The sequence below is a fragment of the Hylobates moloch genome, unplaced genomic scaffold, assembly GCF_009828535.3.
Source record: "Hylobates moloch isolate HMO894 unplaced genomic scaffold, HMol_V3 SCAFFOLD_5, whole genome shotgun sequence".
In the NCBI taxonomy this organism is placed as follows: Eukaryota; Metazoa; Chordata; class Mammalia; order Primates; family Hylobatidae; genus Hylobates; species Hylobates moloch.
In genome coordinates, this window is record NW_026652280.1 from 11,874,498 (window position 1) to 11,897,204 (window position 22,707).

Below are 22,707 nucleotides of genomic sequence, written 5' to 3' on the forward strand. Positions count from 1 at the left end.
TTACAGGCATTCAGTGAGATCTCCAAAATTTTAGGTTTATGTTCATGTCTTCTTTTTGTAGCAGAAATAGTGTGAAATTATAGGAAAATAATATTACTTTGGTAAGAATAAAAAAGATACTCAAGGAGGATATTAAAGGAGTATATAGGATACAGAACATGCCTATTTATTCTTGATGTTATATTTATTTATAAACTCATCATCAAGGTTGGATATTTTTCATATAAAGGATGTTCAGATATCTAATTTAACTGTGGGGTTTGCTAATCTTAGGAAATCATTAGACCTCTGAATCAAAGACAGAAATAAGGCATTTGATGTTATATTGGATAGGAAAGCTTCAGATGTTTATATGGAGTTAATGTAATCCAGATAATGTTGTTACATTTTTCCACTGAAAATCATAATACTAATTTCTATCTTTGATTTAAAATAGCCTATAGATTTTTCTGTATTTCATATCCTGTTTTTTTTTAATTTATATCTGAGGTTTAAATAAAAACAATGAGCCTATAATCCAGTGCTTCTATAACTTAAAAGTCTATGATCTTAATTGGCAGGAAAAAGAAAATTGCAAGAAGTAAAACACGTATTTATACACACAATATTTATGTTTACTACTGATATTCTACTCTAACAGATAATCTAAAATTAACTAATTATTATTATTATTTTTTTTTTTGAGGCAGAGTCTTGCTCTGTTGCCCAGGCTGGAGTGCAGGGGCGAGATCTCAGCTCACTGCAAGCTCCACCTCCCGGGTTCACGCCATTCTCCCGCCTCAGCCTCCTGAGTAGCTGGGACTACAGGCGCCCGCCACCACGCCCGGCTAATTTTTTGTGTTTCTAGTAGAGACGGGGTTTCACCGTGTTAGCCAGGATAGCCTCGATTTCCTGACCTCATGATCCGCCTGCCTCGGCCTCCCAAAGTGCCGGGATTACAGGCATGAGCCATCGCGCCCGGCCAACCTAAAATTAATTATTACTTTTACTTTAAGTGAAAAACACATGGCCTTTTACTTAGACAGCAATGTTCTATCTTTCAAAGTGGACTGGATGCTGTAGAGAATAAAGAAGCTTCAAAGCCAGAACATGACTAAAACACCGATGCTCGGAATCACAGGGGACTTCACTGTTTGGGTACTAAAAACAAGTAAGATAGCTTTCTGCTGAAGCGAGTAAATCAACAGTTTATCCTACTACAAACATGAAGAATACTCCAATTAGATTCAGTGATTGTTATAGGCTGAATTGTGTCATCTCTCCCAAATTCATTGGCTGAAATCCTAACCTCCAATGTGAGTGTATTTGGAAATAGGGCCTTGAAAGAGGTAATTAAGGTTAAACGAGGTCCTAACTGCAATCTGACTGGTGTTCTCATAAGAAGAGGAAATGACGCAAGGGATGCGTGAGCACAGAGGAAAGGCCATGAATGACACAGTGAGGAGCTGGCCGTCTGCAAGCAGAAGAGAGAGGCCTCAGGGAAAACCAAACCTGCTGACGCCTTTATCTTGAATTTACAGTCTCCAGAACTGTGAGAAAAAAAAAAAAAAAACACTGTGTTTTTTATGTGACCCAGTCTATAGTATCTTTTTATGGCAGCCCCAGCAAAATACCACAGTAATTTATATGTTTAATTCCGTAGAAGACATCTGTCTACATTCTTTGTAATAAAGGATTACTGTTGATTTCCTTTCAATTTTCAGGTTTTTTTTTTAATAATAGTAATGTTGTCATTTGTCCTTAAGTTCATGAAGTTTAACATTTTATAATATGCACATTACTAGACTGCTACAATATAAATAAGTAAGTATCACACCCTGACATTAGCACAAGAAATACTTGTGTTAAAATATTGACTTCCTGGATTATCTACCTATTAGACACCTTTTTGAAATGGAGAAAATATCGAATGCTAAATGTGCATAATCACCCAGAGAAATGATTAAAGATACATTGTATTTTTGCTTTTGCTCCCCAAGAAGTACCTTAAAAATTGTTGAACAAATCAATAGCCTGCAGCCTTCCCATAAATACAATCGCGCCATCGCCTAATGACTTAGCGTTTACTCTGGGCCAACTTTCCCAGACAGATCGTCAGGAAATATAATAAGCATGCAGTTTAGCAGAGTAAGTACAATGAGAGTGCTTAGGAGAGGTTCAATTCACTGGAGGTGCGTGATTATTATACAATAAATGTGCAGTCTGTGCAAAACAAAGCAGCTCTGGGCACAGTTCGCACTTTGCTCGATGTTCTGTAGTTTTTATAGTAGCAGGATATGTGCTCAAGTGAGAAAAGCATGGCAACTGTATTTGTCACATACAGAGGCTTGAATCCAATATAATTGAAGATAGGTTTACAGCACATTTTCCAATTTTCTTAATAACTTTTCTCCTTTAAATTCCAATGATGTCATAAAAACAAAATGGTAAGAGCTCAGCACTCCGCACCAATATAACACACAAACACATGCACAAAAACACACATCTCTCTCTGTATGGGTATTGTTATCTGCAAAAAGCGTTCCCAGAAATTAAAGATATTTTCATCTTTAAAGAGATTGTGATTAGAAATGTAAATTATATAGAAATAGTTTCAATTCACTGTAAAGGAAAACAGTGAGAATGAAGAATGCCATAGATGAATATAAACACACTCAATCATGTTGTATGTAGCAAGCTGTTTTCCCATTAAGCAGCTGCTCAAGTACTGAGGTGCAAGGAGGATAATAGCATTCATTTCTATGGATTTTTACATAAAATACGGGAACTGTAAGTATGTAAGTTATGCATATTTGGGCAAAGCTGGGTAACCTAAGGGCAAAATGAGACGTCAGGAAGAACAGGGTGTAAAAAATGAATAAATGTTATTGCTTTCTAGAAATAATGATGCAATATGTAAAACCACTTCAAGAGAAAGCATTCATTTCGCAAAAGTAACATTGATATAAATAGTGGGCACTTTAATTTTTAGACATCAAAGGAATAAGATATTTTTAAATGAAGATCCGGTTTGCAAACTGTGAAAGGAACTACTGAAGAATTTTAAACATTATCATCAGCTTCTAGTGCCTGAGAGAAAACAAGCAAGTGAAAAAAAGAGATGGCCTATAACAAGGCACTAAAGCTCTCTAATGTGATTAAATTTAGTTACTCTTCCTTCTTGGAAAAAAGAAGTGTTTCTTTGTATTTATCTTAATCAACAAAAAAAGAACATCTGATGGCATATTTTTAATATTCTGCACTGAAAACAGATCCAAGCCATTGCTTTACACATTTACATTACCCAGCCTTGCCAGCCTTTGAATTATACTAGTTCAACTTTACCATTGCACACTTGGATATGATATGTTGAATCACAGAAGCACGTTCTCTTTTTCTCAATACAGTATTTTAGTTCTTAGTAATTAACTGTCTGAATCCAGCAGAATTAATAGACCAAGTTATTGTTCATTGTCTTCTGCAGCCTTATTAATCTCTGCTCCTCAAATGCGACTCCAGTGCAGCTCTCTGCTTTGTTAGCCTTGATGATCTCGTTCGTGTGAAGGACAGTCCAAGTTGAATGTTCTCCAGGATAGGAGGAAAAACAAACCTTCTCTTGGCTTTCAAGAGCCTTGCCTATGCCAAATATAGGAGGCTAATGCCTTGGCCCTAAGATGTCAGCAGGGTGGCAAAGAACAGCTTCACAAAAATTAAGCTACAAAAATAGGATATTTTGCTGTGAAAATATAGCTTAAGCATTCCTATGGTAAATAACCACATGTTCTTCCCATGTTCCTGGCATATCACAGTAATAGATGATTAGTTTGCATAAACAAAAGCTATGTAAGATTCACTGACATTTTCACCGCAGAGAAAGATTCTTCTTTCTGACCATATACTGTGGCATTTACCGTTTTCTGCTCCTTGACTTGGATAGATATAAAGTGCTCAGTCATTTATTTAAAAAAATCTTGAAATTATCTCTGTCAAGTGGGTAACAACCTGGTGAAAAATATAACCATCTACATAAATATTTATTATCACGCTGATAAAGGTTATATAATAGAAAATATTAGGAGCGAATGTAGACACCAAGACAGGTGCCGAAAGCTCTGAAGTCCTCTTTGTGTGTCAGACTCTTCTGAGGTCATTTATTACAAGTAATACACTGTATAGGGAGGTCATGTTCTAGAAGCAGTCAGGGATAAGGAGAAAGGCATGCAGCTCTGCCTAGCCTTGTAGACTAAAAACTACAGAATCGGATAATATAAGGCAGTATTTCAAAAATATTTAATATAGCATTGGTGTCTTAATCTATAATATTGCTATAAAGGAATACCTAAGGCTGGGTATTTATAAGAAAAGAGGCTTATTTGGCTCACAGTTCTGCAGGACATACAACAAGCACGGCACTAACATCTCCATCTGGTAAGGGCCTCAGGAAACACTGAGGTGGTGGAAACACTCACCATGGAAGGCAAAGAATAGCCAGTATGTGCAGAAATTACATGGTGAGAGAGGAAGCAAGAGAGGGCAAGGGTAGTAGCAGGGAGTGCCAGGCTATTTTTAACAACTAACTGTGGCAGGAAATAATAGAGTGAAAACTCACTCACCATCCCTGTCCAAGGAAGCCATTCATGACAGATCCATTCCCATTACCCAAATATCTCCATTAGGCCCCACCTCAAACATTGGCGATTAAATTAAAGATAGGATGGGGACAGACTGGGCGCGGTTGCTCACACCTGTAATCCCAGCACTTTGGGAGGCCGAGGTGGGCGAATCACCTGAGGTCAGGAGTTCAAGACCAGCCTGGCCAACATGGTGAAACCCCCTCTACTGAAAATACAAAAACTTAGCCTGGCATGGTGGCTTGCACACGCCTGTAGTTCCAACTACTTGGTTGGCTGAAGCAGGAGAATCGCTGGAATCCAGGAGGTGAAGGTTGCAGTCAGCTGAGATCACGCCACTGCACTCCAGCTTGGGAGACAGAGCGAGACTCCATCACAGAAACAAACAAACAAAACAAAACAAAACAAAACAAAACAAAACAAAACAAAGGATGGAGATAAATCAACCAACCATATCCAAACTATAGCAATTTATACTACGCTAGACTCCACCACTTTCCAGTGTGGTATATCCTCTGAATTAGAAAAGGAGAAACTTTTGAGGCTTTTGTATTTATTACTTGCAGAGGGCAATTACAGCTCCTAGTTCATTGTTTCATTGCCAAATCTCTTTTTAAAGTCTTTAATTTTGTTTAACAACTTATACTCCACCTTTGAGTCACACTCAGGATCTTGTTTTGTAGTCTTCTCTCTATAAACACATCCTACCTTCTTTTCATGCCTGGATGCTACTTTCCTGAAAAACATAATATGATAGAGTTCTTAAAAAGAACTCTTGGAGATAATGTAGCTCATTCCCTTCATTTTCCAGGTGAATTATTTTATTTAACTTTTTAATAAACAATGAAATGAGATTTGGGAATACTCAGCAGACTTTCCTAATGAAGTATCTAAGTAAAATTGAATTAGAAAGTAACCACTTATATTTCACAAAGCATATTTACTTGAATAGTAAACTTCATTGAAATTGAAAGAACTCTAATGCCATTTTAATTAAAATCATAAGCAAGATAAGGACACCAGTGATTAAACAAATAGAAACACATTTAATGATTAGAACTATTTAGAAAGAAAACAAAATTATTTTGAGAAGAGTAGACAAATTTATTTTGCTGGTGTAGTGTTTATATGCAGAGAGTAGTTGAGAACATAACGTTTTTAAAAAAGAAAACAATATTTGATAAAACAACTCAGTGAGGCAAATAAATACAGAATAAATATGAAACCAATCAATTTTGTGAATAATGATGACAATGATAATTAGAATTCAATTCACAATAGAAAGTACAATTTTACTTCAGACTGCAAGCTTGTTCAGCTCATGGTCTGCAGGCCACATGTGGCCCAAGCTGGCTTTGAATGCAGCCCAACACAAATAGGTAAACTTTCTTAAGTGAGATTTTTTTTTTTTTTTTTTTTAAGCTCATCAGCTATCCTTAGTGTTAGTGTATTTTATGTGTGGCCCAAGATAATTATTCTTTCAGTGTGGCCCAGAGAAGCCGAAACATTGGACACCCATGCTTTGGAGGAAAACTTGGATTATTATCTCATAACACATGTAATTTACATTCCAATGTATTAAAAATGTAATACAATTCTATACCATAAAAATGACCAAACCTTAAGTGTAAATTTAAGAAACGAAAACTAAACTTAGAGGTTGGTAAGACAACCTTAACTAAGTTACATTCACTTGTTTCATATTACAAAAGTGACTATAAAAATATAAAACCAAACAAAGCCCAGCTGACTTTGGAGAAATTCTATGATGGTTAATATATTTAATAAACAAAGAAGTCCAGAAAACATAAAAAAGTGTGAATAATAATTATGGAAATTTTCAAACTAACACCCAAATTACAATTAAACATGTTGAAAGTTATTTGTATTCACTGAATGCAAATAAAATGACCGTAACTACCATTACTTTTTAGTCATCAGATTGACAAAAATAAGTGCAATTAAACCTGGCAGTGTTTTAGGAAAATTTTGATCATTCATTACTGGTGAAAACGTGAAATGTTAGTTTTTATGGAGAACAATCTGTAAGTTATATTTGTATTAAATATATGCATACCAGTAGATTTCATAATTTCACTTTTTACTATAAAATAAAAATGTCAGTCTATGAAAATATATAAAAATTAATGTTTGCTAATTTTTTTGGTTGGTGCAAAATTGGAAATAAATTTAATTTCTATCAACTGAGGAGGGGGTAAGTAAATTATTATGTACTTATATTAAGCCACTTAAAAGTAATTTAATCTCCAAAGTTGTATATAAAATGATTACTAATAGGATCATATAGATCGAGGTCTTTATGAAAGAAGAAAGGGAGGAAAAAAGAAAAACGGAAATGATCATAATTAGAGAAGATGGCTTCTTTCCTTCTTACTATCTTGATGTGTAATGCTACAGCAACAAACTTGGAAAATGTGGAAATGTCAAGAGAATGGGAAATATACCACCTTGATATCACATCTGATACTTCAACACAACATGCTCCTATTTGGTTATTTCTAGCTGATATATTCCCTAAGACTAATTACTAGATTAGACTTTTTTTTCATTTATATTCCTATTTGTGTTTCAGGGTTTCAATATATTTTCTCATATTTCCCTCCAGCAGTTTTGCAATAGCATTAAATTTTATGTGATTTGTAAGTGAATTGAGATTTCTGCACTTCTGTTGAAAAACGAATTTTCTTGAATCTTTTGTCATGTACAGAAATAAATCTGAAATTTCACTTTGTAGAAATTTCAATATTTATTAGCTAACGTAGGTGAAAAAAGTTTGAAGTTTTTTTATTGACATTATTAAGTATAGTTTCATTTTTCCTGTTATACATTGCATTATTGTTGGGGCAGATTGTTCGTAATTTTCAGGTTATTTTTAAGAACTTAGTAATAGAGGCTGGATGCGGTAGCTCACCCCTGTAATCCCAGCACTTTTGGTGGCCAAGGTGGTCAGATCACCTGAGTTCGGGAGTTCAAGACCAGCCTGACCAACATGGAGAAACCCTGTCTCCAGTAAAAATACAAAATTAGTTGGGCATGGTGGCACATGCCTGTAATCCCAGCTACTCGGGAGGCTGAGGCGGGAGAATTGCTTGAACTCTAGAGGCAGAGGTTGCGGTGAGCTGAGATCATGCCATTGCACTCCGTCCTGGGCAACAATAGCAAAACTCCATCTCAAAAAAAAAAAAAGAAAGAAGAAAGAAAAAAACAAAAAACAAAAAACACCTCAGTAATAGAAAGTGAAACTTTCAGTGTCAAATATGCTGCAGATATTAGTTTGGTGCAAAAGTAATTGCTGTTTTTCCAATAAAAGTAATGGCTAATATTTCTTCCAACAAAAATCTTTTGCTATTTAATTTAACTTTAGAGTTTGGGGACATAATCTTTCAATTTATTACAGTGAAATTTCTAACCAGACGTTCGAAAGGAAAGAGGTAACACCTTACCTACATTTTCTGTAATTTAATTTTTGAATTATTTTTGTAAATTAACATTTTAAATTCTTTAACTTTTTGGAAAATATCAGTTTATTTTATAATCCTTTGGTGAAAATTATATTTCCCAAAGATTCAGGGTATATAATTCCCTCACCTATCCTACCTCTTTCTTCCTTTTCATGGCTGACTCTGGTTCTTTATGTGTTTTCTAACTGTACACAATGAGCTTTGAGTTTTCTGTAGTAGATATAGTTATTTCATTCAGTATATTTTGATAATGAAATCTCTGAAAGAGAAATATATTCACTTCTGCCAGAAATCCAGATGGACGATAAAATAATTTATGTTAATTTCAGTTTATGCTCATTGGATTTAATATCTTAAAAATAAAATAAAATAAAACTTTGCTTGAGCCAATTTCCCCATATTTACATTCAGTGAACAAAAAAGCAGGATTTGTCGTAAGTAGAGTTTCCCATGTTCACACATATCCATGTATGTGTGAGTCTTTTTCTGAGCTGTATGCCAAAATACTGACCCATTTGTCTTTCCTTTCATTGATACCATAATATTGAAATTATTGCTGCTTTGCAATTAGTCTTGATAGAATAATTTTCTTATCTAACATCATTTTCGATACCGTGCTTGTTTTTTACCCTATAAACTTTTAGATGCCCATTTTAAAGTCACTCTGGCAATTTCCAGAAAACAAAACAAAGTAAAACGAAAAACCTGCTCCAGTGTCGGCTGTATTAGACTGACTCCTCTTTGTCAGTGTGGGCTGCTTTAACAAATTACCACATCCTGGCAGGCTTACACAACAGAAATTTAATATTTCTCAAGGTTCTGGAGCTTACAAGTCCAAGGAAGGACTTTCTTCTGAATTACAGATCCTGCCTTGTAGAGGGATCTTTACATGGCGTCAAGAGGGCAAAAGAGGTCTCTGGAGTGTCTTTTATAAGAGTGATAATCCCATTTGTGAGCGCTCTACGCTGTTGGCTAAATAACTTCACAAGGGCCCCATCTTCTAGTTCCTGAAACTGAGGGTTAGGTTGTTTGTTTGTTTGTTTGTTTTGTTGTTGTTGTTTTGTTTTGTTTTTTGTTTTTTGTTTGAGACGGAGTCTCGCTCTGTCGCCCAGGCTGGAGTGCAGTGGCGCAATCTCGGCTCACTGCAGGCTCCGCCTCCCGGGTTCACGCCATTCCCCTGCCTCAGCCTCCCGAGCAGCTGCGACTGCAGGCGCCCGCCACCACGCCCGGCTAATTTTTTGTATTTTTAGTATAGACAGGGTTTCACCGTGTAAGCCAGGATGATCTCGATCTCCTGACCTCGTGATCCGCCCGCCTCGGTCTCCCAAAGTGCTGAGATTACAGGCGTGAGCCACTGCGCCCGGTCCAGGGTTAGGATTTTAACATATGCATTTTGGGGAGACACGACATTTAGTCTATAACAACTCTCTAGAACAATTCAGGGAATTGTGCATCTATAATACTGAGTCCTTCATGACATGGGCATGGTATAGCTCATTTAAGTCTTTGTTTTTCACATTAACTACGTGTTTTTATAGTGAATATCACACATATTTTACTAACTTTAGTGTGTTGGTTAGATACTATTGCAAACATTATTTTTAAATTTTATTTTTATATTTTCGTGACTGTAATAAAATACAGATTTTATACCAGTTTGCATTCAGTAAAATTTCTTTATTCATTTTATTATGGTTGTTAGATTCACCTGAAGTTTCCATGTCTAAAATTGAGCCATCTGGGAATAAATATAGGCTTATGACTTCCTTTCCAATTTATCTTTTTCTATGTTGTAATTTCTGGGATATATATAGTCAAAAAATAAATATAAAGTTATAAATAGATGAAATAGAAAACACATATAATAAATAATACCACATTTGGCTCACTAAAAAATAAAATTAGAATTATTAAGGTTCTAGCAAGGCTGTCAAAAACAAAAGTGGTACGTACAAATTATGACTATCGAAGATGAAAGTCGGGACATTAATACATACCCAACAGATATTAGAAAGACAATAAAAAGATAACATGTCAACTTTGGAATATAGGTATAATAATAATGTTTATTCAAAGGCACATATACGAAAAGGGAGAAATAGTAAACCTAAACATCTGATATCTATTAAATTATATAAATTAATAATCAATAACTTTCCTACAAAGCAACTCCCAGCACCGTTAACAAAAGTTTCTTATAAAACATTTAAGAAAAATGTGAGAAGAATCTTAATTTCTTTAAGATCATGAAAAATGGTTTTCCTACTTTTGAACTTTTCTTCATTTTAAAATAAAATCATATATCCAATTTATTAAAACATGCACAAGTAATACATACAATTTTGTCTATTAAAAATTAAAAACATATAAAAGAATTATTCTTTAAAAAATAGACTAAACATTTAGATCACTGATTTTTACCCTTGTTTTTTAATATACATAAAAGAATTCCAAATTTATCTCGTGCATAGCCTTAGCTGCATCAAATAAGTTTTGATTATAACATCAATTCATCAATTTGTATAAAATATTTTCTAATTTCCACTTTGACTAAATTTTTGATCCATTCATATTTTAGAAGAGTATATGCGTCTTCTAAATTAATGTAATATTTTTCCAGTTATCTTTTAAAAATTATTTAAAAATAATTTTAAAATTATTCTAATGCTTAAACTGTAATTTGAGAATGAAATGAAAATTATCACAATATCTGAAATGTGGGAAGATTTTATTTATGAAGTAGAATATGGTCAATTCTGATAAATATTCCAGATTCAATTATAAATATGTACGCTAATGGATTTGGTTTTCCATACAGAGATAGATAGATAGAGTAAGGGTGAGAATGAGAGAGAGAGAGAGAGAGAGAGAGAACACACATGAGGATATTGATGCAGATGTGGTTTTAGAGGTAGATGTAGACACTCTTCTAAAGAAACTACCAAATTGTTTTCCAAAGTGGAAGCATGATTTTATATCACCACTAAAAATCTAATTAGAAATCTAATTTTGACACTTGCTTACTCGCTATTAGTTTTTAGCTCTTTTAAATTTAAGTTATTCTAATGAATATATAATGAACCCTCATTTTAGACTTAATATGCATTTCCCTAATAATGTTGAACTTTAAAAAATTATCCTTTTAAAATATGTTCTCTTGTGGAGTGTCTGTTCAAATCTCTTGGCATATTTTTAACTTTATCATCTTAAGTTTTAGTTTTGAGGGTTCTTCTACATCATAATTGTAAGCTCTTTATCAAGCAAATACAATTTGAATATTTTCTCCAAATAGGTGTTAAATTTTATTTTATAAATGGTGTCGTCCAGGCTCAGTGGCTCATACCTATAATCCAAACACTTTGAGAGGCCAAAGTGGAAAGGTTATTTAAGCCCAGGAGTTTGAGACTAGCCTGGGCAACACAAGGAGACCCTGTCTCTACGAAAGAAAAAACAAAAAACAAAAACGAAAAATCAAAAACAGAAACAAAAAACAAAAAAGAAAAGAAAAAGCTGGGCCTAGTGGTACACACCTGTGGTCCCAGCTACCAAGGAAGCTGAGGCAAGGGGATCACTCCATCCCCATAAGTTGAGGGTACAGTAAGCTGTGATCACACCACTGCACTGTAGCCTGGGCAACAGAGTGAGATTCTGTCTCAAAAAAATATAGATGGTGTATTATAAGAGAAGAACATTTAAATATTTATCAAGTCTAATTCATCACTTCTTCTTGTTTTCATTAGTGTATGTATTTTGAAACTAAGAAATATTAGTTTAAATATTGATCAAGTCTAATTTATCACTTTTTTTCTTGTTTTCATTAGTGTAAATGTTTTGAAACTAAGAAATATTAGTTACCAACAAATGGTGAGAATTTGTCTTTTCTTTTTTTCTCAAGTCTTTAGAGTTTTAGATTATATGTTTAGGTTTATGATCTTTGTATAATGTTATAATGTGTGTGTATGGGAAGTATTTATGGCTAATGTTCAAATTACCTTGTTTAAACAGATAGTTGGTTCCCAGAATTCATTTGACTAATTTCTGTAGTTCTGAAAAACAGTTGATTCTGACAAATCTTCCAATGATCTCCTTGCTTTTATGGTGGAGAGAATTTTAGAAAATCATTATGCCACCATTTTTGCTGACATCACCCCTCTTTTTGAGATTTTAAGTCTATCCTATTGTACTTTGGCTTTCATTCTTTCTTTTGGGAATTCAATTACTATTCTCATTTTTTAAAAAGTAATTTGTGTCTATCAGTTCATCTAACATTTTATTTGGTTTTGCTTTTCAGCAGTTTTACAGCGTTATATATGATATGGTTGATCACAAAAATGGCCATAAATTCCTCCCATTCCTGTACACATACCACTTCTGAAGGCAATTTTATTTTCCTCCCCTTAAGAGGTGGAGTCTCTTCTCCACTCCTTATAACTGGGATATAACTTGTTTTGATCAACAGGACATTCACAGATATTATATAAGCAGAATCTTTTGAACTCTTCCAATTTGTAGCTTAATTGTTTGTTTCTGAAGGCAATTTTATTTTCTCCTTCTTAAGAGGTGGAGTCTCTTCTCTATGCTTTAAGACTGGGCTTGATGGTATAACTTGTTTTGAGTTGTTTTGAGTGTTTTGAGGACATTTACAAACATGATGTTAGCAGAATTATTCAAACCCTTGCAATTTGAAGCTTAGTTGTTTGATTCTCTTGAGAACCCTGTCATCATCTTCATGTTAAGATTGGCTTATTTGCTGGATGATGAGAGACACATGGCCAAGCAAATCCATTGTCCTGTTTAGAAACACCTAACTGTCAGACATGGTATTGAGGCCAACACAGATCTTTCAGTACCAGCTCAGCTTGCCCAAAATAGCACCCAGTTGTCTCATTATGAAAAATGGTAAATGCCTTTTTTATGCTGCTAAGTTTTGGGCTGGATTGATATGCAGTTAAAATTAGAAGATCTATGTGGTTTTCCTTCTGTTCATACTACCTGGAGTATCCTTAAATTGTGGATTGGTGTGTGGATTCATGAAGTTTTGAAAATTTGGGGCGGTTATCTTTTTAAAATTGCTTTTGCTCTCTTCTCTCTTCATGTTGTTTATTGCATCCCAATTAAAAGTATATCATAACTATTAAGACTGTCACACATGTCTTATATGTTCTTATATATTTTACTATTTTTGGAATTCGTTTGCTGTCTGTGCTAAAATTTGGGCATTTGTTATTCATATGTCATCCTGCTTTATTAAGTCTGCCTTCTGCTATGCCCAGTATGGTATTACAAACACACACATTTTAAGCTTTTAATTTTTGATATTTTATTTGTCTATCAGAGGATATCTATATCATTCTTCTGTATCAATGGCATTTCTGTGGTAAATTTATTATCTTTATATTTTTGGCTGTATTTTACCCATTTCCTTTAACACATTAATTAGACTTATTTTAAAGCCCTTTTCTGCTAAATCTATTAGCTGGGCCATCTGTTCATTTATTTTTCTGTATACTCTTTCCTCTCATTATTAATAAAATGTAATTCTTGCATGACTAATAATATTTTGTTGTTTTCTGTATGTTGGAGGCTAAGGAACACAAGATAAGATTATGTTTTCTCCAGAGTGAGCTGCTTCTTCAGCTGGAAGGTTGATAAGAAGCTGAATAACTCAATCATATCAAAGAAATAACTTAGTAAGGCCTGAGTTTGAGTTTTTGGAAGACCCTGTCTGTCTGGTTTGTTCTCAATCATAGGGTGTATCTTTCAAGGACTTTCCTTGGTAAGCATGGAGGGCATTTGTCTCTTTAGTCTTGAAGGATGGGGCAGATTCCCTTCATGCCTTCTCGAGTTTCAGTTCATTAGCATCCTGCCACATGAAGAGTCAAAGTAAACCAAGTATCTTGAAGGAAAGATTGGTCATGTGTTTGAGAACATCCAAGTCTTAATATTGTCACAGCAACCCTATCTGAACACCAAAATCGTTGCTGGCTTCTCTTATCCCCCAAAAGAAATCTGTGAATAATCAAGCTCAGATTCCCAACTTCTAGTAGCCCCCATACAAAATATATTTCCCCAAAGGAAAAATCAAGTTATGTTCTTTGTCAGTACACACTATTTTTCTTGCATATCTTGTATATTCTCTTTTCAGAATCCATTCCATCAGTCGTGACTTTGTATTTAGTACTGAAATACTTCATGATATTTCACTCTATTTTTCAAATGCGTTTGTCTTTGCTCTGCACTCTTCTGCATAATGTTAGCATTCAGAAAAGAACCTGTCAGGGAAACCATCCATGTCTTTGAGGCCCTTCAAGTTTTCCATATGTTACTGCAGCCCTCTGAACCTTCTAAAAGCTGTTTCTCCAAAGAGAAACACAGCATCACTCCGCTATTATGTCCAAGCATCCAGGGTTAGAAAATAAAAATAATTCTGGTGGTAGTTGTCTCACTCACTTCTAAATCATTGCTCTCACTCTGAAATTTCATTTTTTTCTAGTCTTAATGAGGAATAATTGACAGAGAAAAATTGTATATGTTTAAGTTATACAACATGATAATTTTGACATATGTTTACATTTTGAAATGATTGCCACAATCAAGCTAATTCATGTAACTATTACCTCACATAGTTAACAATATTTTGTGGTGAGAACACTTTGGATCTACTCTCTTAGCAAATTTCAAATCTATAATATGACATTATTAACCATAGTCACCATGCCAAACATAAGATTTCCCCCATCAGATAATTGGAAGTGTATACACTTTGATTGACATCTGGACATCTCCCTCACCCTCCAGCCCCTGGCAGCCATCATTCTACTCTCTGCTTCTGCAATTTCAACATTTTTAGATTCCAAATGTAAGTGAAATCATACAGTATTTGCCTCTTTGTGTCTGGATTATTTCACTTAGCATAATTTCCCCCCAGGTTCATCCAAGTTGTCACAGATGGCAAGATTTTCTTTTCTTTATGGATGAATAATATTCTATTATACGAGCACATCATTTTCTTTATCCATTCACATGTAAATGGTAACTTAGGTTGTTTTTATATCTTTACTACTGTGAATAATGCTGCAATAAACATGAGCATGCAGATACATCTTTGAGATACTGACATTATTTTTTTTAGATGTATACCCAAATGTGGGATTGCTGGATCATACGGTAGTTTTAAGCTTTTGGAAGCCTCCATACTGTTTTCCATAAAGGTTGTTCCTGTTTACATTCCCACCAAGAGTGCATAGGGTTCCCTCTTCTCCACACCCTCCCCAACACGTGTTATCGCTTGCTTTTTGATACTAGAGATCCTAAGAGGTCCAAGGTGCTTTCTCATTGTGGTTTTAATTTTCATTTCCCTGATGAATAATGATGTGGAGCATCTTTTCACGTAACTGTTGGCCATTGGTACGTCCCCTTCAGAAAAATGTCCATTCAGATTCTTTGCTCATTTTTAAATCTTTTTTTTTTTTGTTTTGGTTTTGTTTATGCTACTGAATTGTATGAGTTCCTTATTTTGAATATTAATCCCTTATCAGATATATGGTTTACAACATATTTTTAAAATTATATCGGTTGTTATTTTGTTTTGTTGATTTGTGCTTGTTTTCTGACCAGAAATGTTGTGCTTTGATATGGTCCCACTTGTTTATTTTCGCTTTTGTTTCACGTGCTATCCGTGTCATATCCAAATTGCCAAGACCAATGTCAAGGAGCTTTTCACCTGTTTTCTTCTAAGAGTTTTATGGATTCAAGTCCTAAGTTTAAGTCTTTAATCCATATCAAGTTAATTTTTGTTTATGGTATAAGAAAAAGGTCCAATTTTATTCTCCTGCATATGGATATCCAGTTTTCCCAACAACATTTATTAAATAAACTATCCTTTTCTTATTGTGTATTCATGGCATCCCTATCAAAAAATGCTCGACCATATACAGATTAGTTTATTTCTGGGCTCTCTATCGTGTTCCATTGGACTATGAGTCTGTTCTTATTGCTGTACTTACTGTTTTGATTGGTATATGTTTGCAATGTAGTTTGAAATCATGAAGTGTTATGTCCCCAGCTTTGTTCTTTCTCAAGATTGCTTTGGTTATTCAGAGTCTTTTACAGTTTCATATGAAATTTAAATTTTTTTTCTATTTCTGTGAAAAAGGCCATAGGAATTTTGAAAGATATTTCATTAATTCTGTTCTCACTCTGAAACTTTATTTCATTTGGCCCTTGTTGCTTCTACAAATCTGTATTTTAAATACCAGGTTTTGGTATTTTACCTGAACTTTTTTCTATTTATTGTTAGTAAAACATTGTTCTGTTTCAACTTACTGTATTGTCCTGAGACCAAAATTTCATGAAGATTGTATGAGGAAATTTACTCTGAACGCAACATAGAAAATAAAAGGACAGGAAAAAGAAAGTAGGGAGTCAGCCTGTAAAAACTTTTTTAATAACACGTAATTCAGTTCACCTTTTCAGAACCTACAGAGTGGCAATGATAATGGAGTGAATTGGTGGTATCCCCTGTAGTCAAACAACCCTTACCGAAATGAGTCCCTATTATGTACCAAACACAGTTCTACACATATGAGATACAACAATGAATAAAACAAACGTAAGTCCCATCCACGGGGAACTTAGGGAAAAACAGATAATACATTAAATATACAATAAATAAATAAATAAACAATGCATTTAGTTACAAAGAGAGGTGTGCTATGAAAATAAAAATAGAATAAAGTCAGCAGGTTAAAATTACCAGACATGGATTGGTGGCTTGCAATGTCAAATAGAGTAGCAAAGTTAATACTTGGTGTGATAAGGTAATGTAGGATTTGATATAAGTGGAATTTATAATATTCTGTAATTGAATTGTTGAGTGTGGGAAATGGTTCTTTTATTTCATAAGGCAGCAAGTCATTGATTCTAATTTATCTGTAGATGATTTTGAATTTTGAACTTACACAATTATACAGTCTGGAAAAATGATATTTTAATTACTTACTTTCTGGATCTTACATTATTTTCCTTATTTAACTAGCTAACACCTTTAAATTTAACAGAAAGCAATGTTTTCTTGTTCTTAATTTCTTAGGGGGAAGTTTCATAAATGAAGATGAGGTTTTTCTGCAGCTATTTTTTTCATTACAGGGATTATCCTATGATATAAGTTCCTATCATTCATAGTTTGTTAAACATTTTTTGAATGCTTATGTACTTGGACTTTATCAAATGCCATTGTACAGCAATTGAAAGGATCGTATGGCTTTCTTTCAGTCTGACAGAATAATGAATAATTTTTATTTTCATAAGCTGACTTATACTACTGAAATAAGTTTGGTAGTTCTTTTCATGACTTTTGAAGATATGTTTGCAGTAAATATTACCTTTCAATTTAACTTTTGAGTCATGTCTTTATATGTTTTGTTATAAATGTTATTCTGGTCTCATAAAATAATTGGACATTGTTTCTTCTTTTTAAAAAATATCTCGAAGAATTTTTAAGTTACATATTATTTTTTCTTTCAGTGTTTGGAAAAATTCATTTGTGAATTTTTTGGGCTTGAATTTTCACTGTAGGAAGATGATTAAATTAGGATACAAATTATTTAAGAGATATCATAATTTTTGTCTTCTTGAGTCAAACTAGGTATTGTATTTTTCAAGGAATTTTTCAACTTAATCAAATATTCAAAGTCATTAGTATCAACTTTTCTGATCATCTCATTTTAATCTTTATACTGTCTCTAGAACTACTACTAATGGCCATTTTTTTATCCTTGATGCTCATAATTTCTACTTTCTCTCCATGTACTTCTCAGTTTTATTGTAGTTTTATTAGGTTTATTAATCTTGTGAGAGTACTACAATTTGGCTTTATTGATTCCCTATTGAATACTGCTTTCTATTTCAATAATATACGCATTGGATTAAACCAGGCTTCTTTTGCTCTCTTCTCAAAATGTTGTTTTTTTCATTTATTTCTAGCCTTTCTTCCCATCTGCCTTATGTATTTGAGTGTATTTCCTTCTTACCATGACTAAAACAGCATCCACACATTTTAATATGTTAGCGGGTACCACAACATGTGTACATTTGATTCGCTGACATTTGTGGAGAATAACTTCGTGCTCCCACGTTTGATTAAGTTTGGTGACTATTCTAACACATCTTCTGTATTCACTGCAACTAGCATTCCATATATGTCAATTTGGTCAACTTTTTGAATCATATTGTTTACATTTCCAGTCCCCATAATGATATTTTTGGCTGCTTCTATTAACGTATGCGATACATGTGTAAAATGGTTCAATAGCTATTAGGGCTTTCACAATATCTCTTTTGTATTCTGTCAAATTTCACTTTAATATATTTAATTTTGTTCCACACATAAAACATACTTTTATTCTGGGCTTAATTCTTTGTGGGAGCTGTTCTATTTTTCATTTACACATACTGTTAATGTGCAATTCTTCAAGAATCCTAACTTTAATTCTGGCATATTTCACAGGTTTCTTCTTTAACAGGCTCTGAATTTCGTCTTTTGTCATCACAGACCCAGGAGATTAGCAAGCACTCTACTCAGCCTTTTTAGCCTCCCTTGCACAGCTTTTGGGTAAACAAAATCCTTCCTTGGGAAAAGCAGCTTTTGAGTTTGCAGACATATCTCTGCTCCTTCCTTCCTCTCTGGGTCATGACCTCTCATATCATCACCGCTTGACTGGTTCAGTGTTGGTTCAAAATATTTTCTTATAATATTTGTTCAGCTTGCTCATTTTTTGTTTCTTTTCCAGCAGAAGAGTTAGTCTGAAATGACAATGTTATATTTTCATAAGTATAGTTCTGTCAGATTCTGATTTTAACATTGCTTCACAGATTGCAATGAGAAGTTATCTTTTCTGAAGTCTGTTAAATTAATTTCATGTTTAAAAAAACCCTATTTTAAAAAGTCCAGATTTTTCTCTGTATTATTTTAAGGTAATACTGGCATTTGCAATGTAAGAGTTTCTTCTAGGCATATTTTATTAACATATTTAAACAGGGAAAAGTAAAAATTTACTACATTGCAACAGTCTGCTTTAAATTTTTCGTTATCGTAAAGTCTAAGGGTTTCTGGAATCATTTCATAGCGTCTGTGTAATAAAGACTCATTTTCTAGAGGCATTTAATCAACAAGAGTTGTGATCATTTTTTAAATGAGCTCTTCTCATCCTGACACATAGATTCGAAATACCTTATCTGAACATCATCTCCCAAGTTTATGCTTTTGATTACACCTGGGTAGAAACTGTGTTTCCTCCCTCTAATCTGTTGCCTCATATTTTTTCAGCAACTGAAACAGCATATGTTAAGGCAATGAGGCATGGCCACCCTCTGGGCTTTCATATGCCAGAATAAAGAAAATGAATGTTAATGCCAAAAATAAAGAAGCATATTAAAATTAAGATGTTTTGGAATAGTATTTCCCTCTAATTTATGGTTTAAAGTTACCATTTTATGTGATTTATAAAACTCAGACTGGAATAATGAATGTTATTTTCCGTGTATTTTTGCAAAAAAGAAAACATGACTGACTTCGTTAGAAGAATTTCCTTTGTTAAATTTATACATTCACTTACTCTACACATAATTTGAGTGCCAGCATGTGTTAGCATATCAGTGCTAGATATAGAAACAATTCAATATTTGGCTAATAATACCAGTGCACTTATTCAAATTTTAAATAATTTAACACTTTTCCTATAATTACTTTTTAAAGTGTGTTAGTTGTTATTTGCATTACTAACCAAATATGGCTTGTCACATAAACATATGTTTTTAAGTTAAATGATTATTAGAATGCAGATTTCTAGAGGCAAACATTTGGAACAAATGTAATATAAGTAGGTATATAAATTAAAGATGCTATGTCGTGCAGATTTCTAGAAGATGGATAATTTCTGTAGAGATTATACAATGATATAAATGAAGTATCCACGAAAGTAATTACTGAAGCTGTAATTCATATGTTAGTCATAAAGGAATTGACACTTTTATTTGTTCCAGCTAGAAAAAAAATCACAAATATAAGTTAATTTACATTCATTGATTTGAGATGTAGAAAAAACAAGGAAAGCACAATTCTCAAAGAAAAATGTTGAAGATATATTAGAAACATTTTACAAACTTTGCATGAAGTAGTAATCAGCTTTGAAAAATGGCTATCAGTTTTTAACTTACAAAATCATATCATCTATACTCTTCCAGGAAAATTCCTAAAATTCCCTAGGCCTATGAAACAATCATCTATTTTCAATTAAGTACTTCAGAATAATGTGAGAATTTGAATTATGTGTATGGGCATTAGCCATATGGAGATGTAAAGACAGGATTTTTTTTAATTCAATAAAAATCCAAATATTGTACTTATTTGCATTGAGAAAGAGATAGGATAGAGACTATTATCCAGAAATGAAATGAATGTATATAGGAAGTATATTTTCAAGCAGTGATCAAATAACATGTTCCTAAGTTTCAGAAGCTTATTTAAAAGTCTCTGCAGTTACTGTTTCAGAAGTTACTCTCAATGGACATACGCATTTGGGTGTTAATTTTTAATGCTGCTCATTCACCTTTCCTTTTTTTTTTTTTGAGACAGAGTCTCACCCTTTCACCGAGTTAGCCAGGGTGGTCTTCATCTCCTGACCTCGTGATCCGCTGCCTCGGCCTCCCAAAGTCACCTTTCTCTTTTTATGTGTATTTTCTTCTTTGGTTTTAGTCTCCTTATATAAATATTCACATATGAAATTTTTTATTATTTATAAAATAATTTATTCACAGTATATAAAACCACATATTTAAATACCATCATTCAAATAAAATAACAATATGACTTTTTGTTACACAAATTACATGGAAGTAATTGACTTTTTTTTTTACCAGCCTCATAAATAGGTTGATTTATTTAAATGTGAAGTTTGCTTTATTGAAATTTTATTTGCAACATATCTTAATATAGTTAAAGTGAATGTATGCATATCATTCTATACATTAAAATGTTTATGGATTTTTCTACTTATAATTGAGTTTTGCATACATCATGTGAACTGTGTTCTTTTTTGAAGGGCCTGAACAATAGTAAGTATATATTTTCTTTGCTTTTGATTTTAAAATAATTTATTGTTGCCAACTGAAAATAATGTGGACCCATTTTCTTATGATAAAGAAAATCTGTGTTACCAAAGCTTAGTGTTTCATCGTGAATTTTCTGATTTTCCTTATCCACTTAAAGCATCATTAGCACATTTAATAAGATTGCATTTTATCTGCTTAGATAATTCATAAATCTGGCAGCAATTTGCAAGTTAATGCCTTTGTAATATACTTATAATAATTGACGTCAACTGTGGGTCATTAGTATGATTATTGTGCCACCAATGAAATGCACAGTTTCTTTGGATGACTAATTTGTGTTTAAGCTTAATAACAAATGTCAGTTTCAATTGCTGTTGTCCTTCTGCTTTTCTTCCCATGTAAGATTTCTTAAGAAAAAAAGACCTTATGAAACAATGTTAGTCCAACCACTGAAGCAAATTCTAAAGGTATAAATTACTTTGCTGAATTTTAATTGTACAGCTTGTCATGATTTGGAGATTAAATAGGAAATTAATATATTTGTAGGTACTTTTATGTATAGAAATTATTTTCCCAATGTCTGTTATTGAGAATCTTTATATTATTAACTTTTATTAAAATCAACCATTATTTTAAAAGTTCATATTCATCTCATATTTACACCCTAAAGGCCGAAGGGCTTCTATGGCTTCACAATCTGACACATCCGAGCTTTTCAGCCTCATCACACACACTTTCCTTCACACATGCTTTGCTCTGGCCATTCCAAGCCACTTTCAATTCTTTAAGCTTGCTCTGACTTTCATAATGCTGTCTTTGCTCATGCTCAAATTTCCTTCCCAATAGTTGAGAATCTCCCTTACCATCCATAAATTACCTTTTAAAGCTTACTTTTTCTTTGATCTCTTCCAGATCAAAAACAAGCCTTCTCCATCACTCTCCAGGAAAAATAATTGAAATTCCATTGTTCATAAATGTTTTGCAACCATACAGATAATAATAACATATATTGCATTGCATTATATTCTTTTATTTTTGTTTTTCTAATCAGCACAAAGTCCCTGAAAAGAAGACAACATGCTATATGTAATAACATAATAAAAGTATAAAATGTATAATAAAGATAGAGAAAACATCTTAGCAATGTGTATGTTCACATCCACATATATAAGTATATACCAGAGCCTATCAACATAGTACTTTCTCCATAATACTAAATTAAACATTCTCGGGAAGCTAGCAGAAGAATATTATTTCATTGCAATATTATCTGTGGTAATACGGAGTCCTTATGCTCTGGACATTTGAAGTTGAAGACTGTTAATTTCCTCTATAAGTGATGGCAGGTTATGGCAGGGCGCGGTGGCTCACGCCTGTAATCCTAGCACTTTGGGAGGCCGAGGCAGGTGGATCATGAGGTCAGGAGATCAAGACCATCCTGGCTAGCATGGTGAAACCTCATGTCTACTAAAAATACAAAAAAAAAAAAAAAATAGGGCGTGGTG

At 33.3% G+C, this 22,707-nt stretch overlaps 1 long non-coding RNA gene across 5 annotated transcripts in view; it reads right to left on the bottom strand.

The window, feature by feature from the left end:
• Positions 1-18,502: 18,502 nt before the first annotated feature.
• Positions 18,503-22,707, bottom strand: part of LOC131383432 (uncharacterized) — a 122,243-nt gene continuing 118,038 nt past the window's right edge. For all 5 annotated transcript variants that reach the window (XR_009213443.1, XR_009213440.1, XR_009213444.1 and 2 more), the window contains one exon: positions 18,503-18,895. This is a non-coding gene — a long non-coding RNA (uncharacterized LOC131383432). The remainder of the gene's footprint in view (positions 18,896-22,707) is intronic.